The sequence below is a fragment of the Dermacentor silvarum genome, chromosome 7, assembly GCF_013339745.2.
Source record: "Dermacentor silvarum isolate Dsil-2018 chromosome 7, BIME_Dsil_1.4, whole genome shotgun sequence".
NCBI classification, from domain to species: domain Eukaryota; kingdom Metazoa; phylum Arthropoda; class Arachnida; order Ixodida; family Ixodidae; genus Dermacentor; species Dermacentor silvarum.
This window is the reverse complement of record NC_051160.1, coordinates 112,172,955-112,199,702: the sequence shown is the minus strand read 5'-3', so window position 1 is coordinate 112,199,702 and position 26,748 is coordinate 112,172,955. Positions and strand designations below refer to the sequence as shown.

General features: G+C 46.5%; 1 pseudogene; it reads left to right on the top strand.

Annotated features, from left to right (window-relative positions):
- Nucleotides 1-2,205: 2,205 nt before the first annotated feature.
- On the top strand, nt 2,206-26,028 carry LOC119459080 (uncharacterized; annotated as a pseudogene).
- Nucleotides 26,029-26,748: the final 720 nt, after the last annotated feature.

Here is a 26,748-nt window from a genome sequence, read left to right as displayed (position 1 = left end):
GGCAACTGTTTTACAGACTGTAGAGAGGCTATATTATTTTGGGTCATTCTGCAACAAACGCTTCGACAGGATACACACATCACATCATACACAATTAGGTTTCTACTCTTCATGATCACTGGCGGTCATGCTGCTATGATGCGTTCCATAATTCTGAGTCTGCTAGAGTCTCTGGAGATCTAGACTGCGTGATTGCCATGCCGAAAGCCTACGATCTACCAGATTACTTTTTCGTAAAAGTGCGGCTTACGTAATAGGTGTGTACGTTGCGCAAGCAATTCCGCCGGACTGAATGCACTGTTTGCACCACCGTTTAGTATGCCCACAGCCATCCCGGCCGCGGCGGCCGCATTTCGATGGAGGCGAAATGCAAAAACGCCCGTGTGCATCCGTTGTAGTGCACGTTAAAGAACCCCAGGTCGTCAAAATTAATCCGGCGCCCTCCACTACGGCGTGCCTCATAATAAGAACTGGTTTTGGCACGTAAAACCCCAGATAGAAGTGTGCCCACAGCCCTCAACAGCAGCACATGTTTTTGTACACGCTACGTCTATGTCAGCATAAGGTGGTAGAGCACTTTCCTGGCTATGCTGCAGTCGCTTGAGCGTAGCACGACAGCTTGACTTCCTCGTTCTTGCAGCCAAAGGCGTTTTTGAAGACCTTGAAACCATCCAAGCGCAGGCCACGCATGCGCACTGATACTGTGAAAACCCGACGACGGCTGCCCCAACGGCAGCGCCATTGGTGAGAGCGCGAATGCGGCTTGAGGATCTCTCTAACTGCTATCGCAATCTCCGTTGATTTTTCGTCAATATGTTCGTGCTGGTAGATTTGACTAGCCTATACCGGACCAGAATAAGCGCCGATTTTGTAATTGAGGTGTAGCTGACATGTAAGCGCCGGCAAAAAGCGTGGTTCTTTAGTCTAACGCGTACAAATCAGACTATTCAGCGTGGAGACCTTGTCCAAATGTTACAGTGGGACAGGTTTTTGTTTTGTTTGTTTTATTTGCTATTGAGCTTGTGTTAAACTTCCGCTGAGCGTACATGTTCAGAAACCGCGCGACACACACGAAACAACCCCTGTAATTAGCTCTCTATCATTCTCATAGCAAAGTAATGTCGCCTGAATGAATCGGTAAGCAGTTCGTCAGGTACAGCCTTAACCCACGTCATTGTTTCGGCACTTTGCTTTTCGGCTCTGACGGTATGTAGCCTCCCCGTAGAATTCGAGCTTGGCCGCCCTCATACTGCCGTTACTGGCGTCTTTGCTGCACCACTCGCACTTGCCACTGCTGGTGGGCCTCAGCACCAGCAGCTCGATGTGGGCCTCCATCTTAAGTGCGGCCTGTTCACCTTCTGCATACATCGTAAACCTTGGCGCCCCTGAGCTGGTCATCCTTATTTGCTCAGCCCTCTTGCCGTTCGCGGTGCTTCCAGAAACCTGCACGCAATGCAAATAAAGGTACTCACGATGGCGAGCCATGCGTGTTTGCATCCGTTATTGCGCCATAGGAATATCGATTCGTCTATAGGCGCAATGCCTTCTGTATCTTTGCCTTCATCTCCTATGAAGCATTCACGGGGATCGATATTGTCCAGGAGCTAATGTGGCGACAGTGGGCCGAAAAAATAATTACCTCCTTTATCTCTTAAGTGCTGCAAGAGGAGGTCATTTATTGTCCTTTAACGTTGAGAAAGACATTAACTGCAGCCGAACTTTAGTAAGCCCGGTCATTTCGATTTTAATGTTAAGTACTTTCTTGTTGCCTTTTTCTTTATTTCGTTGTTGACTTATTTGTTTAATAAATGTGGGGAGAAAGCTAATAGGAACCAATAATGCGAAGCATTGTTGGCAAGCTTCTCGTACCAACTGTTTGGTGAATACCTGGCCGTTCTCATGGACCAATTCCAAAGATAGGGCAGCCCAAAATTATGTGCCGTCCCCGTGGGTGTGCGCCACGATATATGTGCCACTCTTCAATAAACCTCTTTGACACCAGATTGAGTCTCTGGGTAAGACAATAACAAACACCTTTTCCTGCATTCCGGATCAGTTTGCAACACGTCACAGAAGCATTAACCATTTGCTGCAGAACAATAACACGGTTCATAACAACCATTCTCTATCGAACCTAGCTTGCTTCGCCTTACGTAGATGTCGACTGCAGTTGAGTCTGATTTTATTAATTGTGACGAGGATGGGATGGGCGGCACAAAAGCTGTGGCCATCACTTTATGAAAGCTGCCGGAATTCTGGCTGGACACAGGCAACATCGACGTCTACCTAGAAAGGTTCGAGCTGTTTGCCAAAGAAGACGCCGGGAAGAAGATCAAAGTCTTCTTGACCGTCCTATGAGAGAAGGCCTATGTGACACTGCGTAGCTTATTGCTGCCGAAAACACCCACCGAGGTTAAGTACGAAGCTGCCACGAAAGTGCTGCAACAGCACTATGCTCCAAAGCGGTCTGCGGTCACCGAGCGATACCACTTCTACCGATGGAACTAGGAATCAAGTGAAACTATCTCACAGTTTCTCGTGGAATTGAAGAGGCTCGCCGCGACATGCTCTTTTGGAACTTTCCTACAAGAAGCTCTACGGGACCGCCTAATTGCTGAATTACGGAGCGACCAACAACATCCGATGCCGTCTTCTCGCGTTACCCGATGACGAGGTCACATGGGACCGGGTCTGCAAGGTATCCACTGCCATGGAAGCTGCACAGAAGGATACCCAGGACATGCTCGTCGACAACTCTGGTGGCAGCAATGCGTACGTACACTGGCAAGGGCCCCCGGTTAAGCCCCACAAGCAGCAACCGACAAGGCAACGGCCATCTAGCTACGAGCTTACCCCAACAAGCAAGGTACCTAAGAAATGTTGTCGCAGTTTCACCCGAAAGGCGAAGCATCAATTGCGATAGCAACTTAGTAGAGAGCTATACGGAGTAAGGATAGTAGTTTTATCCGCTGTACAAACTTGGACATGCAGCAGCACCGGCAACACGCAGCACTGTTGTCGACGCCGTCGGCGTTTTGCCCGCGTTCGCACAAAATGCGTGCGGCGTTGGTGACTGTTGCCGGAGGCTCTGATATAAATAGGCACTTGGTGCCGCAGCTAAACGTCGCCTCCCTTCCCTGCCCCCCCCCCCCCCCCCTTCACGGCCTTTCGTGCGTCAGAAGAAGGCGCGTTTGCTCTACATATATGGTGATTGTAAAGGATGAAAGAGACGCCTACTTCTGCAGCCCTTAAGGGAGCACGGCACAGAACGCGCGTTTGTTCTCCGCCGTGCGTTCACTCCCCGTGAAAGCGCGCGTCCCTCGCGCCCTTTCACTCGCTCATACAGCGTTCGGCGGCGCGCGGCGACGATTTCATCTCCATTGACGTCATACGGAACCTCACGGCGACGGCGACGGCGACGGCGACGGCGACGGCGACGGCAACGGCGACGGCGACGCCGACGGCAGAAATCTGCTTTGGAGTGTCCATATATTTGCTATCGCAATAAAAATGTGGTTGATCCCTCTCATATAGGAATCGGTATAGAACACGAAAGTGAAACGTGTCTTCACAGAAGTAGTGTAATGTTTATTGCACATTGATATATAATGTCTATTGGTGTTTTGTGGCTAAAGCGCCCTTAGGCGTTGATGCACCCACGCTGACGCCTGGTGGCACGTCTCCTCCATCACGACTACCAACGTCGATGACCATGAGCAACCGTCGTGCATATGGAAGCTGCACTACGCTGCACACGCTAGCACAACGCGAAAGACGAAGCACGTAACTGACACACTAATACAACGCGCAAGACAAAGCACGTAACTGAATCGTCACCGAGTCAAATCAGCGCGTACAGCGCGTCGTAATTGCAGCCTCCGCGATCAACTTCAGAAACATTTTCAGAGCTAATTGCGGAGGCCACGCTCCGCTGTGCTGAGTACGGTGAACGCCACCTAGGTGGCGTTGGTAGTGCTTCTTGATGCCAGCGTCCCTTCGAATGCTGGCATCGAGGCGTCGTAGTGCTGAGACCACCGAAGCGTTCACTGTCGGTGCGCGTTAGTGTCATAATGCAGTACTTCTCTTTTCTGCTCGTAGGCGGCGGCACCGCCCCGAGCAAGAGCGCGGGTACACGGAGGAGTGTTAGATATATAAGGCGCGTCTGTGTAGCTCTCTGCAAATGCGTTTGTGGCGCAATGGGTTAAACGCTCGGCGATCTATCGTCGCGGACCGAGAGGTCGTGGGTTCGATTTCCAAATTTTGCATGTTTGCGGAACTTTTTCTTCTGGTTTCTTTGTATTATGTTCTATGACGTATTTCCGTGACAGAAATACGTCAGTGAAGTCTTGGTGGACCCCGGCATAAAACACTTTCGTGTTAAAAAAAGCAGTACAATGTACACAATAACCTGAACGTCTTCATCACAGCAGCTTGCACTAACTTCCGATGTGGTTATAAATAAATTAAAAGCGGTATTTTTGTCTGGAAACTTCATTGCAATAAACAATTAAATTATAATAAGAAGCCGCCTATCTGCTGAATCTTTACTAAACAACCGGCATTTATGTTGCATGCTTACCGGTCGCTTTCATTCCTTCACAAACCGCGCGAACCATTATGGTATTTAATGTCTCGGCGCTTTCTTAAGAATCCAGCCCGAATGGTGTGGGCATTGTATATTATTCGAAGCCGCGGATTTTTTAGGACATGTATAAAGCACGAAAACTGTTGACTTATTACGCACAAAAAAAAGAGAAACACTCTTGGCCACTCTACTTGGCATTTTTTCAATATACTGATATTTTTCTTCCAGCAAGAAAATAAATCAGAAGATGAATTTACAAAGTTGGGATAATTCCTTTCTTATCCTTACAGCCCGTTAACTGTTCGGTGATCCACAGTGGCTAATTAGCGCTTTCTTTAAAAGGTCACTGTCTCACCAGTGATGGCCGTTCCTTTAGGTTAACATCCTATTGGGACAGCTAATTTCCCGCTGCGATGAATTAAGTCATGCTGCGCAAGTATGATTTGCTCAATAGAGGAGCACCTAGCAATTTATTTGTTCTCTGGTACCATTTCGAGCTGACATACTGCCAAAAACGTCACGAACAACACCGTAGAAGTTTCTTTTTTTTCTGTGTATGGTTTGTGTTCTATGGTGTGTATGAATATCAGCCGTCTTTAGTTCTCCGAAAATTCATAACCCGGTTAAGCATAGCGTTAAGACAAGAAAGATTCAAAAGTTCCATCTAGAAATGTTGTGGTAGAAGCATAGTTTAGGATTACAAAAAAAAAATCGATATGCACAAACTGTTGCCGCTTTTCTTTGGCGATTACATAACAAGCAAGGGTTCTTGCACCGAGGGTTTCTTCTATAGAAATGTCGATAGGTTTCCTCTGAATAGCAAAAATACTGATACTCGTGGCAAATGTTAGATAAATGCATGAATATGCTTGTTGTGTGGAGAACCAGCTCGTTGAAAGCGAATTGAGATCAAGATCGAGATAATGCAGTATGAGAATGTGGAAATCTACGGATTGCGAATAATTCTAGGGTCTTTCCAGGCGAAACGTCGGGGCCATTGCTCTCGACTCTCTCCAATTCCATATATATATATATATATATATATATATATATATAGAAAGGTGGTCCGTCATGTTGGGGCACTATTTGCCCTCGTAAACTATTTTGGCAAAAAACTAAATTTCTATCGCTTACAGCGATTTGAATCTTGCCATAGTGGGAGAAAACAAGGTTGCCAGTAAACTCAAGCAAATACATTACTTTATGGAACGTCCTAAACATGAGCAGGATGCAAAAAAAATAAGAAATTGCGATTTACTATTCCATCTCATTGGTAGTCACTAATATTGTCTCACACAATGCATTGTGGTGAAGCAATACTGCGATTCCGTGCCAACTTTGATGATTTTTACTAAATTGTACATGCTTTACAGAGGCAATACAACTGCATCACCTAACTGGATAGTTAGCAATGAGTGTGTCAAAAAACAATTGATGTTAATGGAAGAGTAGTTTTGAAGTGGAAGAGGCGCACATATAAAAAAATGTGCGGAATGCTTCATGTTCAGGCATATGTAGGTTTGTGATGCGTTGGAAGTAAGAATGCCTACTTGAATTCATTTGGAAGGGTGTAGAAAAGATTTCTTCGGGAAAATTTCATCGGAGTATTTTTTGTTTTGTTTTAGGCGACAAAAAAGAATTATGTTCAGCGTCCATCGCGTCCTTAGGTGCAAGCCTGTAAGTCAGCTTCACTGCGCCATGTGCTTCTACGGGGAAGTACAAATATTCGGCGGCCGCGCGGGTGCCACAATTATATGCTGCTTTGTGTTTTCACGTTTCGACACTCATTCGCTGGTTTCCCGCGTTGCCACCGCCGAAGTAAGCATCAGTAAAATTTTAGCGGCTCGTTTAGAAAAATCGCTATATCACAAAACTGTAGAACAAACATTGGGTATGCCCTTATAGTTCGTTCTTCTGGGTTGCTCGCTTGAACGTGACCCACGCCGTTCGTGCATTGGAGCTGAGTCCTCCTGTTTCTTACGCTCGGTTCTTCGGCAGAGGCAAGGCTGGGCAAATGAACTTCGCAATTGTATCAAGATACGATACAAGACACTGAGGCAACAAGTATTTGAGATGCAGATACAAGATATGACCGCAATTATTCTACCCAATACGATACTCTCTATTTGTATCTTAAGATACCTCGAAACATTCGCAAATGTTCTGTTATACATCTATATAATGTAGCAGCAAACGCGCATGGACAAAAATGTTTGCTTGGAAATTTCTTACCTCCAACCAACCTTGTTTCATTTGAGTGAAATGTGTGAGTATCTCAAAACTTCTGTATTTATTGCTCAAAGTATAACATTTTCATTGCGAAACAATTCATTTGGTCTGCCTTTAGCTGCTTAACATGAAAGCTCTTTATACTCTGTGCTGTCAGCGGTTTTTGCTTGTCGCTTTTGTTATTGATGGGAGTCACTGCTCTACTGGCCGACCAGCGAGAGGGTCGCCATTTAATTATTAAAAAAAACGTTCATAAGGCGCCTCTACAAGATGGCGCAAATATTTGCTGTGGAGTTTTACCTTTTCCGTAAAAACAAAAAAATCAAGAAAAGAAAAGGTCTCCTGAACGCTGACGTTCGCGCGTTGCTTTTGTCCAGACGTCGCGAGTGCCACCACGTGACTCTGCTCCACCAATAGGGACGCGCAGACCTCGTCGCCTGCCCTCGTGTAGCCTTTTGCAACAAACACCAGGAGATTGCCCCTGTATCTGCTCCTAAATAGCAGCAGATGAGGATGTTTCTTTCTTGCTCAACTCTGGAGAACTATGGAACTATCCCGATACTACTACCCGGCTCTGTTACCCCTATCACTACCCACAAAGCGCGAACACTGTAACCTATAATGACTCCGGTGCACCGAATGAAGTTCGGACGGCACTACCGTAGACAATCTTCACAGCAACCTATACCTTGGGGCTAACTTGGTTTCCGCTTTTCAAATAAATTTAACACTAAAAAAAGGTATTCTCATTAAACAACCGCGGAACTGATTTAAATGAAGTTTATTACATTAAACGGAAACGCTAACTTTCTCTAGCATTAGGAAGAATCATTCAGACTTGGGGGCTCCCATCTCTCCAATGGATTGCACTGGAACGCCACCAGGAAGCTGTGTTTCCACTTCTCTCAAAATGCGGGCTTTTGATCCAGGATCTGCAGTGACACCAAAGTAACCGTCGCATGTTCTGTACTTTCTTTTCGTCGGATAGCCACCCGTTATTGTCAGAAGCATACTCATAATACCATAACCAATGCGGCGGGCCTTCGGAGCCACCTTCAAAAACATCAGTTTCAACCATATCCGGAGCTCGTTTTCCTTTCCTCAGAGACTCAGCTAGTGCTGCCTAAAGCTGACTTTGTTGCATCATCTGTCGCTCTTGCACTTCAAAAACTTGCAAAACGTGGCTCACCTTCTCCGCTGACATACCCCCGGTCGGAGAACCACGGCACATGGGTGCCAAAATAAGCTCTTCTATTGTCGACAGCTGCAGGTACACCTTGACTGATCCTGTCTGCAAAAGTTCCTCACGGCATATGGACGCTTCTTTGAGCACTGCGTCAATGAAGCCAGAGGAGCTGACGTGGCGCGGAAGAGTTGTTGACGGCTCATTTTGCTGAGCGTGCCATCCGAGATGTGAAGCAATTAATAAGGATGTGCCCAAAGTTCGCAGGTGGGTTGAAATGCTGCCTAGAGGCTGCTGCGAGGCACCATAACCAGTCATACACCAGTGGCTTGGGGCGCAGCCCTCTTTTTGCCGCCTCAGGAGTCACGCCGACATTTTGTGCGGATCGCGAACTGGGTATTCTTGGCAAGCTTCTACTTACCGAAACAAAGAAAAGCGCGCAGGGGGAGGATATTTACAAACAACGCATGAAGAAAAACTTGGACAGAAGACGCAACAACAAAATATCACAAATAGAGGTTGATGGCAAGGTCCTAATAAGAAAAGACGTTGAAATTCAAATGTGAAATCTCACGGAATATCTCCTGCGGTAAAGATGGCGCCACAGCACGAAATCATGAAGACAATACGGCATCTGGGAGCCTCTGGCAAGGAAGAGTGTGCCTCTATCGGAAATGTTTTCAAGTACCGCAGCAGGAGTTTATTTAGCACCGCTATCGCTTAGAGCAAAAGCGATAACTGTTCTAAACAGAGTGCTAAACTGGGTGCCGGTCTCTCTCGCTTCTCATTACCATGCCGATGTCGCGCTAGGCCATGTTTCACCTTCGCCACAAGAATAAGAGTGAAATTTTCCAGGGCATACACATCTCTCGTGACACCAATGCCTTGCGCTCACCAGCGAGGCGCCCGCATTTTTCTCCTTCGAAAGCCACTGCCAACGTTTTATGAAGGCGCGAAGTCTGGACGCAACTTCGAAAACGAGCAGCACTGCAGGAACAAGGAGGAGCGGAAGCACTTCGCTGCTTGTGGAAGGGGCTCATAGGTGCTATACGACGTGGCGCCGGATGAGTGGCAGTTGCTTGTGTTGCCGGCGCTGCGACTGCGGCGCTTCGGCTTGACGCTGCAGTGGGCACGTAAAGCTAGCAAGTCTATGTTTGTGTGGGAGGGGGAGCGTTCCATCGACCTTGAGGATTTAGGGTAAATCTGGGTTTTGAAGGGCGGTCACTGCGATAGCGGCCGCGTAGTTCCATGCTGGGTCCTATTTTAAGCATGAAATGCTTTTAGCTCCCATTGTCAGCGACCTTCTAGAGGCCTTAAGCCAAACTTCACAGCCGTTATCCGGGCACTCAAGAGGAGAATGGGCCCAGAACATTAGGGCATCGTTGCGAGTGCAAAACTAGATCATCCGGGCTGCAAGTCAGAGCTTTAAAAAATGCGGTCTCTGGCCCCAAACTCTTGTAACCGCATTACATACGGTGGTTCCTACCCAAACACGTTAAAAACACCGCATATCCACGGGGTGAATGATGATGAGTGGGCGAAGCTCCGGAGGGAATCATCGGTAAACCGTGAATCTTCCGTGTAATTCGCCCAGTCTCGCCGCACTAAATCGAACGATTGACTTCCACCAATGACACACGCCATATGTGACGTCATTCCTATTTTATAACAGCGCCCTTCATTATTATTGCACCATCTCCCGCTTAAGGGGCCGCTAGCACAAACGCGTTAGAAACGTGCAGTACGAGCTCTCTAGTAAGGGGGAGAGGCCACAGCGTCTTACGCAGCCGTTTACACATGCCGGAACGTGCACCGCGTTTGCCGACGCCATCAGCGTTTATGAATACGGGGGTAAGGCGGAGAGGCCACAGCGTCTTACACCAGCTTCTTACACGGGCCGTAACGCGCTAGCACAAACGCGTTAGAAACGCGCAGTCTTTCGTTAATGCTGGGTATTTATTGTCATCGTGCTGCGTGTGTCCATGTGCGCTTCGTGGCGTAGTGGTTAGCGCCGCGCGTTCGGAAGCGAGGGGTCCCAGGTTCGATTCCGCGCTACGGACACAACTTTCGGAATTTTTTTTTTTTCATAAAAGTAGACGTGGCTACCTACTACTACTACGACGACTACTACTACAGAGGAAGGACAGACACACAGCCTAAGGAGCTTCGCCCCTAAAAAATGTTGCTTCCGAGTTTTCCTTAATGTTTGTTCACAATATCATTGAAGCCGTAACTTCTAGTACGCCGACATTTAATTTGTCATTTCCAATAGCGACGTTACAAAGGCCGTTACAGTGCACCATAAACTTGATCGTCACCTTTTGGCGCTGAGACAGGGTTGCCTGTGTTCTTTTCAACGCCAGCGGTCCACGAGTGCCACGGCGCGCATATTCCGCCGCCTCCTTCGATAGATGGCGCCACGCAGCGTGACCAGGCTGGCAGCGTCCGGCCCGCCGCGGATGGTTATTTGGCCGAGACGAGACTTGCAAAGAGGTTCAGTTCAAAACAGCTTCATTCCTGCTCAATAAGCTTTCATGCCGGGGTCGCGGCTCCAATCTGCATTGCCGGTAGCGATTTCATGCTTACGTCTACTCTCGATTACGGGAGAACCAGCAACTGTTTTTGCACTCGCGCGAGTGCGAGCCGCTAAGACAAAATTTTCATGGTTAGTAACGAATCACTAAAGACGTTTTTTCTCAACAACATGCAGTTGACGAGTACATGGCAGAGATACAGAGAAATATTTATGTATACCTATCCCAGACAGACTTGATTAGTGTATATGCTTTCATGCATTGACAGCAGCCTAGTTAATTTTTCTTTTGCTTCGAATAAATACTTCTGTACTGGGGATGAGTGAGCTGTGACAAAGTGGCAGATTCACATTGTATTACATAAGCTAAAACTCTAAATACACTTCTGTAAAAAAAGAAAGAGCATGGCGAATTTCATTTTGATCAGTTTGGCACTTTTTTTAGTGGCACAAGCATCGAGTGACACTTTTTGTTGCGTAACACTTCCGGTTCCGCTCCTGAGACGATCGGAGTTGAAATTCTAAATAAATCAAAAAAGATTGACAAACAATAGTACAATACAAAATGCATGGATTTTATTACAGATATGATATCATTGCATAAGTTTAGTTACAAGTCGAGTGTCTGGAGTAATTATAATTAATTCACTTCCCCTTCACCTCCTGAGACGACCGGGGACGAAATTCAAAATAAACGAGAAAAAATATAAGCACTAGTGCAGCACAAAATTTATGGGTTTCATTATAGATACGATATCAGAGCATAGGTTTAGTCACAAATTTATTTACTGAAGGGTCTGGAATAACTAAAATAATTATAAATCACCAGTTACTGGAGATGAAATTCTAGATAAATCCGAAAAATAGAAAAAATTGGTACAGCACAAAATTCTGAGTTTCATTATAGACATATCGGATCATAAGTTTTCTTAGAAGTTGAGTTACTGAAGAGGCTCGAATAATTAGAATTAATTAGAAATCACAGATTACCGCACACCAAAGCAGATAATCGTAGACTTTAGTTAGAGACCCGTCACGTGCGCACGACTTTGACGAAATTCCTGGAAACGCAGAAGTAGAATGCGGAAGTAATGACGTCCCTAATGACTCCCACACATCAAGGTATAATGCTATTTCACCGGTTAATTATTAGAAAACAGTTGCCTGGCATAGACTGAACATCTGCCGAGCAGAGAGGATGTGACGTCACTCCCACCTCTCTCGCTTCTCTCTCGGCGCGCACCTGCTCGCTTGCTCGATTGCGTGCTCGCAACAGCTGCGCGTGCGCGCTCGTTGCATGTTATGACGTCAGTACTGCGTGTAAGGTGCGCTTCGTGCACTGCTCGCTAGGGGGCTACGCCCCGCCGGGCGGCGCGAGTGGCGCTTCCCTCGCGTCCTCCCTAGGGTGCCTCGATGCCAGCGCCGCCGTTCAGGGTGGTGCCATCCTTTGACCGCACCCGCGCCGCCGCTTTCTCGCTGTGACGCCATCTTGAATCACAGCGAGCGGTTGCGAGTGCTTGGTGCCGGTGCTTAGTTCGAGACACAGTGCGCGCGGATGCTTCGCTGACGCTTCTACTTGCTGGACAGTGTTCAGCCGCATGAATGACAAGCTTGTCAAGTGCATCGAGTCGACATGACGGGCTGTTGTGTTCCCAAGTGCACCGGATCGACGCGTAAAAGGCTTCGTTGTTTACGCTTCCCCCGGGACCCAGAGCGAAGGAAGAGATGGGAAGCCCAAGTAAAGCGGTATCATTGGAAGGCAACGGATTGCTCCTACATTTGCGAGGTAAGTGTCAAGAAAGTTTAGACTATCGCATCGTGTTTTTCATAAATAAGAAAGTGTTCTCTGATCCTCGCTCACGTACCTACGTTCGCTCACAAACCAAGCACTGCACCGATGCTGAGTAGCCTATGGTTTGCGAGCGCGCGTCGCATAGGCTTTTGCCGTTTTGATCAGCGCAGTCTATGCGAGTAGTACCCTTACTTTAAGAACTGACGAAAATGCTTCGCCGCGAAATAGCCTTACATTAGCTACAAATCGTCATGTAAACCACCTATTTTACATTTTCACGGGAAGCACACATCGTGTGTCTCTTGTTTCTTTTTTTTTCCTGAGTTTCTTTTTTCGCTACTGGTTATTTGGGACTAAAGAACGCAGTGCTTCTTCTGGGGAGAGCGGCTGTTGTGTACGTTGCAAGCGAAGCATTGTGATTTTCTCTATTCTCAGCAGATATCTTGCGGATCTCAGGTTGTTACGTTATATAGCTGATTTTTTAGACGAATATATTTGTAGCGTGGTGCTCGTACACCGATGGCCATTCATGCTCATTCCCGATCGTAGTGGGTACTGTGACGGTCTTTAAATGCCTGTGCACGGTATGCCCAGGTGTAGTAGAGTTAAGGGGCATCATGGGACCAAAATGTTTCGGCGCTTTCTGGCATGGTGTCTGTTGTAGCCTGTGCATTTCTTCGAAACGTGTGAAGCGAGGTAATACAGCATTACTTCTGCGAAAATTTATTTCTAGCACTGTAATGGGTTCTCTGTATTTACAAGGCAACTTTTCATATCAATATTCACTTTTGTTGTTTTACTTGTACTTAGAAACACTTTAAGAGGACCAGTACGAGGGAAATCGACAGGATGGGCACCGTCTGTTAAAGTCAACAGCCTTATATCATCATGGACTATATTTTCGAAGTGAAAAACATTGCTAATCTGTATTTGACTGTCTTAGTTTCATTTGCGGTTTTTGTACGCGATATGTATGCAGTGTTGTTTATTTTTTCAATGTAGTTATCAGTGTTCTAATGGTTATTTATAAAATGTTCTGTACTCGCCATCGATGTGTTTGGCTGATGCGACGTATTCGATGGCAGCTGATGTATTCTGGCTGGATATCTTGATTAATATTACCCGCGGTTGCGTTTTCGTGTTTGCATGCTTGTTTTCGATTTATATTGTGTGTAATAAGGTTGATGTACTCACTTGAACCCCCCCCCCCATGTAATGAATAAACTAAAAAAAAAAACTCAGTATCCCGACTTGTGTGTCGAGCCTACCTTGCGATTTTTTTTATCTCGTCATTCAACATAAATTTCAGGCGCCACTCAGTACATATAATTTTTCATGTGCATATCTCTTTCATGATTGATTGTACTAGACATTATAAGTAAATGTATTTTGTGCATCGTTTGGTTTCTTGTGTGTACTACGCAAGATTGACACAGACAAGTTACGTTACATGTTTCTCTACACCACTAACTAAACCTTATTTTCACATCGCAGTTATTTTTACACCAGCTTAATCCTGTCAGCACACAGTTTTGTGGGCAAAAAAAGCAAAAATTGCGCGTAGATATCGTCAAATAATTGCAACGAACGCGAAGAGCACGCGCAACGCAAGGGAAACTAACCGCCGTGCGCGAGTGGCTGGCTACGGTAAAGGAGGCGTGACGTGTAAACCAAAATACAACAGCGAAAAAGAAAAACTTCCACACACAGGGGGTCGCAAACCTTATATACCAAGCATCGAAGCGCAAAAAAATAGTGCGTATTTCAAACATGCACACGGCATATTAAATGTAAATTGAATTAGGCAACTTGGGGCATGTTCCCGGCGCCATACATTTACGTCTTGGACCTTCGACGAGTTAACGGCTATTGGTTATAAAGATGTGCAGATGCGATACCGATAAGAAAATGTCACAGTTTCGCCCTAAGGGCGAATCAATGAATGCGATAGCAACACAGCAATGTCATACGAAGTAAGGTGAGCGGCCTTGGTAGCAATATGAATTGTAGTAAACATGAGCTGATTAAGTAAGCAGGTGTGCTGCGGCGTAAGTAGACCGACATGAAGAGAGACTCGATGACCACGAGAAGGCGCGTGTGAAACGGTGGTGTTGATGAGAAGCGCTTACCGTGGGCAGCGCGTGCGAAGGGACACACCTGTAGTGCTGCACTGCCGATCTGGGCAGCATTGCATGTGTAGCGTGCGTTGGAAAATGTGGCCCGACTATTACTAACTGAATGAACAAGCGTGGTGTGAGCGCGCACAAACATGAATAGATCACACTGAATGACTGCAGCCAATGACTGTCAAAACGCTGGCAGCGGGCGAAGGTACGTGCGGTCTATCGCTTCAACGGAAACTGAGCGGCGAATGCACGGCGCATAAAGGTCAGAGCCGTGTGGAGATAAGAGACGGTGCGGTACAACGAACGACGAGCGCGGTTGTTGGCAGCATATAGAAGTGCGCCCCCCCCCCCTCCCGCTCCCTCCGGCGCTGGCTTCCCGCTTCCTTGCGTGCGCGTGGGAGAGATAAGAGACTGTGCGGACGAGCGCCGAGCGCGGTTGTTGGCAGAGAAGTGCCCCCCCCCCCCCCCCCCCTTGCTCCCTCCGGCGCTGGCATTCCGCTTCCTTGCTTGCGCGTGGGAGATTGAGTGCGTTTGCTCTCCGTGATAGCGCGCGTCCCCGCACGCTTCCGCTGGGGCATACGGCGCGCGGCGAAGATTTTATCTATACGGAACCTCACGGCGACGGCGACGCCGACGGCAGAAATCCGGTTGAAGTGTCCATATAATTGCTATCGCAATAAAGATCATCACCAAGGCAAATCACTTGGAAGTGCGCCGCGAGTAACACTATTTATGAACGCAAGCGTAGCTGAGTCTCAGCTCGTGTGACTCAATATGGCGGCGCCAGCGGGGTCGTCTCCACCCTGGACGGCGGCGCTGGGCATCGATGCACCCTAGTCCTCCCTCGTTCCTTGCCCGCATACCATGACAGGGGAAAGACGTTCGCTCACTTGCTCCTGCGAGTTCGGTTCGTGCGCTGCGTTCGCGTGACGGCATTAGTGACGGCATTCATAGCGACCACAGGTTATTCTCAAAAAAACTGTGCTGATGGACTAGTTGGTTTGGCTGCTTCTCGATGACACCTTCTTTGGCGTTCGTGTGTCCTGACATTTTGCGGTGTATCTAGTACTAGTAGCGAGCTGGCCTCACGGTCGATGTGGCACCTTCAGCAGAAACAGCGATTCTGCGGTGCCCTTGAAAGAACTTATCAGTGGCGAAACAAAAATGGCACGGCCGAGTACATAGGTGCAAGCGTCTCTGCGGAGGCCGCCATCTGCTGACCAACACATACTCATAGTCTATCCACATTCTCGCACCTAACGAAACTCGTGAGTCGTAGCGATGTTGTCGAGGAGTGCGGTGACTGAAAAGGAAATTATTTCTAAGTATCGCTCATCTATTAGCACCCGTTTGCACACTAATGCTTGAATTGTTTTTCGTTTAACCGGTAACCGCTAATATTTTCACGGTTCAGGTTCGGCTCAGGTTTAGGCACTTTCTAAGAATATCGGTTCGTGTTCGGGTTCAGTTGCGGCTAGAATTCCGGTTCTGCTACGGTTTTCGGTACGCGTTGGGCTCAGTTCGATACGCTGTTGAAAACATTGTAAATCCCTAACAGTGCGCCAAAGACATACAGCGTAGCTTAGCACAGCGTAGTACAGCTTCATAGAGCGTAGCTTCTGTTGCCATCGTGTAATCCTGATCACGCAGCCGTCGTCCGTTGTTCCGATGTCGTCGTCGCTCCATCTCTCGAAACAACGGACTGACGAGACTGCTGGGCGTTGACGACCGCGTGCTCCAAGCGGCACGATGAATTCCGGATGCCGACTGTGTAGAAACTTAGAGCGCAGCTAAAGACTATAGAGGGGCGCTTGTGTTCTGTATACCTTTGTTCGTCTATCACCTTTTAGAGCACTCTAAGTTTCGATAAATGCAACACCAGCTAGCCCACCTATCTATCCTATCGCATGACTACTTCGGAATGCATGCGTAGAACGCTCTGCGAAGGCGATCGTTGCATGGAGGGTAGATAATCCAACCGACCACGAAAACCGAGAATAAAGTGAAACGTTTATTTTCGGCGAAGATTTGTCCTCGTAACCTTTCCATACGCAGCCATAGGAAGCTTTTTAGGAATAGTAAAATAACGCGGCTTTGAAGCAACAATCAAACTAGTGTAACACTTAACCGGTATCGAAAATGAATTCATTAAGCGTGAACGTCAAGATCCAGAATGTAAAGCTGACCGAATCCGTCAAAATAATACTAATTTACACATAAAGACGTCTTCAAGCAAACTCGTGCCTTGGGTGGGCTACAATAGAACAAATTGCTCCTTTGTTTCGCTCTTTTCATGGGAACCTTCAATGATGGCGCTCAAATACTCACGTGCTTCAGATTTTAGATATCTAGAGTAGGCTATTTGACGATACAACCGCTTCTCTAGTACCAGTGTTTCATACCGACATCAGGAAGCCTAATTCGCTTTTTGTTGCCATAGCAATTGCACAGATGTTCCACAGTGACCCGTGTGGAACATTTAGTAAATTTCAAGCTCCAAATGCCGACGGTTCCTTTTCATTCTCAATTAGTGAACCACCTAGGAGTGATGTGCGCAAAGGCACGCCTCCCAAAGCCAGTGTTCCAAGAAGCCTGAACATGGTCCTCGCGTGCTCCTTCGCGCCAACATGTCCCACCCGACTATTCTTAGAACGCCGTCCGAGGAACTTCAGCGCATCTCTAATACGCTTCGCACCTTCCGACGCAGACAGCAACTGTTTTCATCATTACACTTTGTAACATACGTGAATAAGCGTACCGCAAAGCTACAAACAACTTCGCACACCGTTGTGCAAAGAACTCCTGCAACTTATCTTCTCAAGGCCCGCTAATGCAGTGGCCGTGCGCTTTTAATGCTACCGTTTTCAGTGGCGTGCGGCCGTGGACTGCATGATGCGCCTAAGCGTGCTATCTGTCTGCACTTTTCCTTGCCTCTTCGGATAGTGTGCTCCCTCTTTCGACAGCAGGGCGCTTGTGCAAAAGAGCGTGGGATGGGCGTAGTCTGCTTAGCCGAGCTTAGACCGCTGCAGTAATTAAGGACAGCCGCTACACAGGAACGATTCCCATTTCGACACGTCAGGGTGGCGACACGCGTGACTCTCTCGAGGTAGTGCGTCATCTGGGGCAACGTTCCGGTTTACACAATACTGTCGTCCGGTGCTGCGACGTTTTCTGACCGGTTTTCTTCCCCAGTATCGGTACGTTTGCAAATTATTGCCCAATTATGCTCTAATAATGCCTTATAAATGCACTGTTATTAATTTGAACGCGTGGTGTGGATCAATGCTAACAAAAAATCAATGCATTGCCCCTCGGATTTGGAAGACAATTTTACGAATTGTTCCAAGCACAGAATTCCTATGAACGGCATATTGCTTCCTCACAGCTATATTTTATTTTCGCAAACCGCACGTGTGATAAAAGTTGCTTACAAATTTAATTTGGCTAATTTTGCTAGTTATTTTAAACACACTGCAACTTTTCAACCCTGTATGATATGCATCCTTAAGTCAACATCCTCATGTAGGAGAGTTGAGATGCCCACCACAGAACGTCTTTAATAAGTCTGTTGTCAATGATAATGATAACCTTTTTCTGTGAGAAAACCATGTGGCACTGCCACTAGCCTTACACTTTTTTCAATACTTCAATAGATCTCAACGAAATATTGCAACAAAAGACAACAAATGCGTACGAAGACGGACCAAGCTCCTGTCACATAGTGTGACCCACCCATTCCCGTCTACTGTGGTAATGTGGATTAACTATTGACTCTTTTCGCGGAGATCCCTTGGGTTCTGCCATGTCTGATCACGTGGTGACGCGTCCATTGCTTGCCTCAGATGCCTTCGTGTTTACAATGGATACACATGACGCCCAGTGCGGCTCAGGAAAACTCTGTTTCAGGAGATATCGTAGACGCTGACTGAGTGGACGACACGAAACCTTGGCCACAGCTCGAAGGACATGTAAAAGCGCTCATTAAGCTTTGTCCAAACTGTGCGAGCAGCGTATATGGTGCTAGTTCTGAAAGCGAGGCTTAAAATTCATTCCAAGCTATCCAAACTTTCCGCTTAGGAAATGAATCAGGATCAGTGTGTTTTGCACTTCATTCATTCTTTCTTTGACAAATACTTAGAAGCAGCGGCTTGTCACGTTTCTGACTCAGTGAAGTTCGTCGGTGCGGTCACTATCCCATTATTTCCTGCTTAATCGCTCACGAATGTGCTCAGTTGCAATCGATTCATTCTGGCTGCACAGAAGGCTTGGAATGTAGCTGTTCTGTTCTTTGTAATAGCTTGTAGCAAACATGTATTATGGCTTGTAACTCGCTTACTCCTGTGCGCCGTCACAAAACATTCAGCTTCGACATTTCGTGTGATGTCTGTGTAGTCGCTGTCATCCGTGCTTTCGCGTATAGATTCTACTGTGCGCTCATTCACACATTCTTAATGCGCTGGCGATAGAGTGCGCGTAAATTTGAGCGCGAGTTGAGGTAGATATGTGTAGATAACGTGAGTAGACCTCACTACGCCTGGAAGCGGCGCTACTCTCGCTGTCATTGTTTACCGAGTGGTACTAACTCTTGCCGACGTTCCGGGGTTGAGGTCCTTTCTGTGGAGGTCCTTTCTGCGGATGAATGAATATTTTTTTTATCCATGAGGAAAGTCGCGCATCGGAAGAGTCGGCAACACAGGCTGCCGTATGTAGCAACGGTCCCAAAGGTTGGTCACACATATTCATTATAATCCTTAATATGCCAGTCGCCATTTTTGCAGCCGACTGCTGCACACGTCTTCAATCTACCGGTCCACATTTTGCAGCATGAATGGAGCACAGTGCACGAGCAAAAACCCATGCGCAGTTGCATTTCCGACAGCTGATCGCACAGAAACAGAGCAGAAGCGGTAATGGTTTCGTATCCGTGCGCTTTCGCTGGGGCAATGTGTGGCGCGCCACCGAAAGTGCCATCTTGTTTCTCTAGAACAAATTGCTCCGCGAAAAGGGTCAATAATTAACGATGAAGCAAGTTTTCAATAAATAAAATTCCATAAATTTGGCGGACAGCGGATAATATCATTGTGGGCAGGTGGTTTGTGAGGTCAGCGTTTAAAAGTACTAGAATATTGTTCACTATACACTGGATGGAGAAAAAGGGGTAGGTAGAGTTTTACTCCTAAAAGAAAGCAGACCGAAATGATCATGCATTCTGATATTTCCCTATATGCTGAATATGGGTTTAAGGCGTACTGAGCTTTCTTTAAAAGTTTTGTGTGTCAAGTAACACACTTAAGTTGTCCTAAAAACGATATTATGTAAAATGAAAAGTTTTCAGCTGATCGTTAGCCAATAGCGAAACTATACACTACTGAGCAGACCCATCTGTAAATTTCAGTTACACCTGAAATACGGTTCCAGGAATATTGTCTCTGACTGATTTTGCAGCTTCATATAAATCCGACCTTGCTTCGGACATGTTTAGGGTAGCGGATCGAATACGATGCTTTTATCGAAAGTCATCTAGAATAATTGAACTTAACAAATCGAACTTCCCTTGTAGGCTCATCCTACACGTATTTTACATTTTCAGACTCTTCACAATGAAACTTTACCATTATTGAAATTTATCGTCTTTGCTTCTTAGGCAGTTTAAATATTCAGGCAAATGTCGATCAGGCAGTTGCACTAGGTTTAGCGGCCTAATCTACATCGCATACCGGACCTTGCGCCCATATTCTAGCATGTACAACGACTCGACACTCGAGCTCGAATCAAGAAGGTTAATGGCCGCCTTGCGATAGAAAGGGATTGCAGATAACGTACAGCAGTAGGACGATAGAAACCAGAACAACAACTATAGTTTCACCACCAACTTCCTTAAACTAATTATTTGTAGCGAACCATGAGCGGACAAAGCACACACCAACCGCATGCGAGCAGGAGGCAATGCAAACCTTTTCCTTTTTCGTACGCTGAACATTGTATTTTAACAAAGGCGCAAGGTAGTGCGTAAACACGCCTTGGAAGCGAAAGGCCCAAAGCGGCCTCAAAAACACAGCAATTAATCCAGCTCCGTAATTAAAACCAAGCGGAGGGAACAATATAGCCCCTCCCCCCCCCCTCTTCCCCAAGCTCCGGCGCTATGTCGAGTCGAAACAAATGCTGGGAAACTTTTCTCTTAACCGACCGCCGCTGGAGCACACCCGAAAAGCCACTATCCGATCAGAGCACAATAAGTCCGCGTTGCGAACTAGCACTTGGCGCTCTTTGTTCGCAGCTGCCGAGTGCAGCCGAGGTTCGTGCAAGCGTTAACTCGTTACTCTTAATGAGAAGCTCCCAGTCTTTTTACTTTTGTGCACGCTACGATGCCTTTCTCCAGTCTGTTTTTGCTATCAAATGGGTGCACGCTATGTTTTGTCTCTCGTTGGAATATTTCCTTAATACCGCAGACATATTCTTCCACTCAAGACTCAGATTCCGGCCCGAATGAAATGGGGGGAGGGGGAGGGGGGAAGAGAAGAGGGGGTGTTATCAGTACTTGCAAAGAAAAGTCACTTTGAGTGCGAGTAGCTACTGTAAGCGCGGATGGCTCAAGCGGTATCATTCAGCGAACTCTGCGAAATGTAGAGGAGACAGAGAAGGGAGGCAGGAAAGGCAAGGAGGTTAAGCGGACTTTGTCCAGTTCGCTACCCTACACGTGGGGAGGGCGATGGGGGACTGAGAGAAAGAGAGAGAACGCACGAGTATTCACCGCACTTTCACATGCACAAAACCAGGTGCAGCATATCTAAATTCAGGCACTCAAGTCTGTCGCCTTCAGGTGTGGTTATCGAGCTCGAGTGGCTTTCTGGGCTCTTGAGCTATGGGGCAGGTTCCCAAGTCTTTTGCTTCTGTAAATGGCCTGTCGTCCAATATATTCAAGGCCCGCTGGACAATACGGCGTTGTTAAAGAAAGAACCGTCGCACAGGAGATGATCGATGGTCTCTGTAAGGTCGCATTACTGTTTTTTGTACTTTCGCAGTGTCGCGAGTTGCCCACGTGTAATGTGTACAAAGAGGGATGCACTCCCCGACGCGTCTGGGCGGCAACCGCTTGGCCTTTAATGGGTAATGATTCTTTGGCGAGTACTCCAGCACCGTCACGCGAAAAGTGTAATCCCTCTTATCTGCATAAAAATTCATTTTGCGAAGTTATGCCATTTAATCGTTATGGTAGTGTAAATGTAGATTATTGGTAGCTTTAAAAACGATAAGGGACAATTTAAACAGAAAAGAAGTCGCAGTTCCTTCCAATAGGCGAAGGATCCATTGCAATAGCAAATTAGTAGAGAGCTATACGAAGCAAGGATAGTAGTTTAATGGGCCGTATAAAGTTGTAATCATTCGCTTACTAACTAAATAGACAAGCATGATGTCACGCGCGCACAGGGAAACATGAACACATCTCACTCGATGAGCGTGAAAACTCGCTGTGAAAACGGCCGAGTGAGAAAGCGCGCCAGCAGCAGCGGGCAAATTGACCTACGATCTGTCTCTTGTCTCGCTTCAACGCGAGCGTCGAAAGCACAGCGCATGCGAAGCTACCGGCACTCAGCGTATGCACTTTGTCCCCATCGCAGATCACTTTGAAGATGAGAAGCACGCGGGCGCGCACTTCGCCCACATCTCAGATCGCTTTCAAGATACGGCGCCCGCACGGCCGCGCTGTGAACAGCAGCCGTAAGGGCATAACGCATCCACCCACCCCTCCCTCTCTATCGCCGCGCCCCCGTGCCTCGCGCGCGATAGAAGACCGCGCGCTTACGGCCTGCCTTCCTCCCTCGCGTGCGCTACATTGAACCGCGCTTGCCGGCTCACCCTCGTACGCCTTCACTAGCACACACAGCGTACGGCGCGCGGCGACGATTTTATCGCTCTTGGACTTTATGCGGAACCTGACAGCGACGGCCACGGTGACAGCAGAAATGCGCTTGGAGCGTCCGTATAGTTGCTATCGCAATAAAAAAAATTTTAGTCAGTTCCACGCTTGTCAATATGATGAAACAGTGGAGCGCTCTGCAAGCGTGGATGTACAACTTATTTTGGGGGGTGGGCCAACTTCAATTTTGGGCTGAGCCAACTTGACACTTGTGGTTGGCACAATTAAAATGTGGGGTTGGACCACGGAGTAAGATAAGACAGGAGCGCCGACTCCGCTTGTCTGGAAGGGACACATTCTGCAACGCCGGCTCCTGCTTCACAGCGTGTTCGCCAGATGGCGCTACGAATTAAGAAAAACTCTGCAGCGGAGAGGAGCAAAGGCGAGGGGACTCTCTCGCGGCGCCTGCTTGCCTATCCGTTTTGTCGTCTGCTCCGCGCACGCCCTGACGACTGTAGTACTTGCGCTTTATTATTTGTGCGCATATATTTTTTGTGTTTGATTGCTGTCAAATTGAGACGGCCGACGGTCCACGTTTGTAGCAGACGACAGTGACGACACGCTCAGCGGGTGCCGCGCTGCCCGTTCTGCGCCGCCGTCGCCGCCGTCGCCGCCGGTCTCCGCCACTCAGCGCATGCGCACATGGAAGCAAGCTGTTAAGTGTTTTCCACGCGCCTCGACAGATGGCGCTACGAGATGTATAATTTGCGTTGCACGTTTTGTCCCGAGCGAATGCGTTGCGCGGCGGCGGAGTCGGCGCTCCTGTCTTATCTTACGCCGTGGGTTGGACCAACTTGAAGTTTGGGTGGCGCGACGTCCAGTTGGACACTGCAGAGCATGCTTCGAATTGTGAACTCCTCGATGGCAAGTGAGTGCGTGGAGACGCTGGCGCATTTTAATTGCGCCTTACCGAGGGGGGAATGTAGGTGAGAACTTGCGCGGACAAGGAACGCGCGTAACACAGGCTTGCGATAGTGACAGCGAGGGTGACATAGCAAAGCGGCGATGCACTCTCCCCTCACGCAGCACCTCACGCGCTACTGCGCTGGTGTTTTCTTTCGCCCGCTCTGCTCCGTCGAGGCACGCTCGTGCCAGGCGTTCCGGCTCAATTGGTACGATCGCTTTGAAGGGATAAGATGCGGCGAACAAATTTATCGATTGTCTACTACAGCCTAAGTATTCTTTGCCACCGGAAAGGCCAAGGATGGACGCGCATAAGCTAGGAAAATCAAGTAAACAAAAGTGAGCAATAGCGAAGTTAGAGCCTAGCCAAACAATGCTGACGTAATAGTAGGCACTTCTCACAATTTTCTTTGTGGTTTTAGAGGACTTAGAAGAGCCGCGTGGTATCGGGTGATAAAGCACGATGCGCGCCATGGGGCGCGGTGCGGATGCGGTGAACGCATTCCGAGAACGTCTTGTAAACACCGAGTTCCGATGCCGCCGACGATCATAACTTTTCCACGCAGACATACCTTTAGTGGGACTGCGGTACCTGGTAATGAGGTACCAACTCCCGATTTCTTTGCTGGCTAGAGACGGCGCCGACGTTTGAGGTGGCCTGGCAATAAATTTTGCGCGCTTAGCGCTTTTCGCTAAGGCAGTCACTGGCTACGTGGAAACCGGAACGGAAACATACTTGTGGAAAGAAGGAAAACAGTTTTGTTTTCTAATACATTCACTTTTTCATTTTATTCATTTTTTAGAAACTGCAGCACTGTTAGGGCTATGGCACGAGTGGTAAACATGTTTTAGCTGATAAGTACACCCCATTCACCCCATTCATGTACATGCTGCTGAAAATGTCAAATAATGTATTCATCTCGGAGTATGAGAAAGAAAGTCATCGTAGACTGTTCTAAGTGGAAATAAATAGCAATTCTTAACGTGACAGCTCAAAAGTACAGTCACTATTTTGAGCATGTTCGTTCTGCACGGGCACATTGCATTAAAAGCCGAATAATGTGCACGTAGTCCAGCCGGGTATCTTTGTTTCAGCAATTATTATAGGAATTATTTGGGATTCTCACGTTTGTATTTTTTATTTTGATAAGTAGACTACGTGTCATATGAACCTGTCATAAAACGAAACGGACCGTTGCTAGCTGGCACCAGCAGCCATTACGGTTGTCTAACTGCTCATCATACTGTAACATGATGAAACATTAAAATGGTAAAAATTCGTATTGGCATCTAGTCTTTAGTCAGAGGTAAACCAGATAACTAGACACATACTTTATGAGAGAAAATATATATAAATATACTAATAAACCATAAGAAGAATACTCATTGAATAGTTTTTCCTCACATGCTTGCATCTGCTTTAGGTGTGCGTCTTTCTGTGCCCTTGTCTTCCCTGCTGTGCCCGTGTGGCCATGAATTACGAACTTGGCCAGGCCCTTGTCCGCTTTATTGAACAAGTGATTCAATTCAGCTGAATCTAATAGTGCATTTCAAGTGATTGACGTATTATTCGTCTTAGCTAAAAATTATGTATAGGTAGTAATTTGGCAAGCATTAAACCACAATATGTTTTTTTGCACCTAAACTGCGGGTGTCACAGACTGCCAGGTAATTTTTATGAAAGCAGCCAATGAAAGCTTGGAAAAAGATCAGGGAAATTTAAAACGTCAACATAGGTATACTGCCGTGTTATTTTCCATACAATGTTTCCAGAGAATCTCTGCCTTAAACATATTTTTGAAGCATTTCACCTCACAAAAAAATTACAAATTGGTACCATTTTCCGAAAAAGAAATGAAAGTGAAGCATACTGACATCGCATTTATCACTCAATCTTTTTGCAATAACTAAGTGTCCTGAACCTCAACACTCTACAAAAATACTTATGTCTTAGAACGCCTTCAATTATTTACTGTGATAGCATTCATTCTAACTAGAGTTTCAGTTTTGTTTCCCAGGAGGTGCACATGTGTCGTGACACAACACAGAAAGTGCTCACGTGTTGTTTCTGGTGCTCATGTAGTATGCCTAACTTGCAAACGTGTCAGCGTGCTCAAGAGCTATGATTATCTATAAGAAACTAGGTGATCATATCAGCACAATCAATTCATATGCCTTATATTGAAGTTATGGCCAGCGATGTATTAGTTAAGAGTATGAGAAAGACATTTAAATGTGTATTAAGGAAAATAACAATCGTTGGCATGATACTGTCAATACTGCAGTCACTCTTCTCAGCGTATCATTCTGCGCGGGTATATTTAATTATCAGCCAAAAAATGTAGACCGTCCAACTGGGTATTTCAGCAATTATTATAGAGATCATTTGGGATAATTAAGTACATTAATGGGTGATATGGACTTGTCATAAAAGGTAACGTACTGTTGCTGGCGCCAGCAGAAATCGTAACAGTTTAATTGTTCTTCATAGCGTAGAGGGAAACATTGTATAATGGTACTGATTTGTATTGACAAGGAGCCGTCAATCATATTTAAACCGCATTAACAATTAACTTAAGTGGTTTGAGCGAATAAATTAAGCTGCCTAATGAACGTACAAAGAATACACATTTGTTATTTTTGCCTCACATTGCTGCATCTACTTATTTGCAGCTTACACGTGCAGCACCTTCGGAACGACTGACACGAAGGTCCAGGCCAGCCTGGCGACCGTGCTTGCCAAGGGGAAGCAGCTGTAAATATGTAAATAGTCTCTTTTGATGATAGCATAAGAAATGCATTTTAATGAATTAATGTATTATATCGTCCAATAAAAACAGTTAATTCAATATCGGTGCACTTGTTTTCTTTTTCGCACTGCATGATTCAGCACACGTGGAATTGCTTGAAATATTTGTCTCTGCAACATATGAGAGCGCAGGTGGTTCAGGAGCATTATTATCCTGTTAACATGAATGCATAAATGCATAAATGCAGAGGGGAAGCAACAGGTGCACATGCATAATATAACTTCAAAATTTTGTTGCCGCCATATGTAAACAAAAATTTTAACTAACTTTTGATAGTATATTTCATTCAAGCGGATATATTGCATGTGACTGTAATATTTCTTAAATGTGTACGTGCACAAATACCGATGCAGCCTTACATAAAGATTCACGGCTACGTGCATTTTAGATTTTTCGACTGCTTCCATCCCTATGCATGCTTTTCTATGTACAGTTCCCTATGGATGTTTCCACATACATACTGGATGCAATAAATTTTTATAGACATTTCCAATAGAGTGCTTATGAAGAACCCCCAGCAGTGAGCGTTTATATATACGCAGAATAACATTGCCTGCCGAAACATAGTTGGCAAAATGTGGTCTATTAGCCAGAATATAGGGCGTCGCAACTATTTTAGCCAAGCTGGTCAACGAAAATAAATGGTTAAAAAACGCGATGCAAGGTATA